This window comes from Cardiocondyla obscurior, linkage group LG11 (assembly GCF_019399895.1).
Source record: "Cardiocondyla obscurior isolate alpha-2009 linkage group LG11, Cobs3.1, whole genome shotgun sequence".
Lineage (NCBI taxonomy): Eukaryota > Metazoa > Arthropoda > Insecta > Hymenoptera > Formicidae > Cardiocondyla > Cardiocondyla obscurior.
In genome coordinates this window covers 3,898,782-3,900,871 of record NC_091874.1, presented here as the reverse complement: position 1 = coordinate 3,900,871, position 2,090 = coordinate 3,898,782, and positions in this window count along the sequence as shown.

Here is a 2,090-nt window from a genome sequence, read left to right as displayed (position 1 = left end):
CGACGCCGTCGAAATTAATCGATCTTTTCGGATCCCTCGGTTCTTCCGCTTGACGAATACACGACCGAATTTATAGCGAGCTCGTTGCGCCTACCTAACCAGAGCGGTGCTGGAGCTTGCAAACTGCATGCTGCGATGCCATTGGCAAAGAAAACAGCGCGTTGATAATTATGAAATGCGTGGTGGATTCTACGTATCCCGAATTATATGAGAATGTAAAAAAAAAAAAATAATAAAATAAAATAAAAAAAAGAAATATGCGGACGCTACGATTTACTTTATGTCCGTCGTATAAGTATTATATTTCAGACGTCAGGACGCGCGATTGTCGTTTTACGCGAAGGAAAGGCAGCAACGTAACGCTCAATAAAGACGCTAAAGAGATCTTTCCTGAGGATCGCCTTTGTCGCGAGAAAAAGTTAGCGCTTATGCGAATATCATTGCTACAGGCTCTTGCCGCGAGTTCATGTTTATACAGTTCTCTTGCGACAATGCGAATGTAACTGGGCTACTTCCATCTTCTGTCGGATATGTTTGCTACGCTCTCTGAAGCCGACTGCTGAAACAACAAACTGAAGAACAGTGGCCGCGCTAGCTCGGAGCCTCGATTTCTGTCACTGCCTCGCAGCACGGTACGATACACACACGTTACGCGTATCTATTTAAAAGATAATAAATGGCGCAACGCACGCGGACATTAAAAAAAAAAAAAAAATCTAACAAGATATTATACATATATATTGTAGCGCCACGTAGTTGTGTTATACTCGACACTTTATTTCAAATAAGTAAGTTAAGTCTATTTTAATCAATGACGCCGGAGCTTCAAAATTACGTTCGAGTTATCTAATTCTACTCTATCGTCATTTATACTCGCGTTAAAGATATTTTCTAAGCGAGTTTGCCTTGAGGGTAAGACTCCGACTCGTCTAATTGGATGCACGATTATATCTCATTGCGTCTAATTTTATTGGCATTCTTTTAAGCGCGAGCTATTACGTCTATCATAATCGTTGCGTTAACAGTTCACTTCCTACGGGAGTTTCGCGAGTACCGCTCGCTTGAGAAGACCAGTTAACGCACACACCGGGTACCTAGGAGGGTCTGATCTATTCGGACGTTTACGACCACTGCGAAACCCACCGGGCAATTACTCCGCAGATTCTCCGGCGGCAATCTCGTGTAGTGGCAAATTCGAAAGTGACGATTTCTATCTAGTGGGAACGGCGATGCCCTGTTGTCTCGTTTTGCTTTTAACGATCCACCTGCGAATGATCGTTCGCATTGTCCGATGTAAAATGTATCGAGTGTTATTTCGCAAGTGCACGGGTCGTAAATCGAAATTAACACGCCTTCGCGAGCTCCGACATTCGCGAGCGAGACGAAATGAACGACGAACGTGCGCGGAAATCGAATAAAAAAAATATAAAAAAAAAGTAATACTAATAAAGACCACGCGTGTTTTTGATGACCAATTAATCGAAACGCGTCACTCTTCGAAATCCCTCGGGTTAACTGGAATATTCGCACAAAGAGATTCGCGAACGCTGGTCAAAAAGAAACGCAACGCCGACCTTGACGCGTACAAATACGCCGATGAATAACCGAGCTATTTTATTTGGAGAACCGATCCGTCTTTTCGTGCAGAATGTAAGGGTGGCACGACGAAGAAGGAGATGGAGCGACAGAAAGGCAAACGGAAAGGCGAGTCGCAAGACGCAAGAGGAAAGAAAAGAACGAAGAAGAGATGCCGCATCGCACGGTCTGCACCCTATTTCTCCAGGAATAGCTGCGTAAGTCACTGCATATGGTTTTTCACTTCTTCAGGATCTCCGCCAAGACGACGATAATCTCGCTTCTCGCTCGGTCGATGCCGGGATATGCGACCAATTAATGCCTACCTCTCTTTGATTCAGTGACGCTAGAGTTAATGCGCTCGACAGATTTCACGGCACGATTTTTCGCAGCGGCGCAAACCGCTCTTCGGTCTCTATGTGCCTACTTCCGGAATGAAATTTAAACATCTTTTTTTTTTTTTTTTTTTTTTTTTTATAAGAAAGAAAAATTTCAACCTTCTTCTTTTTATTCCG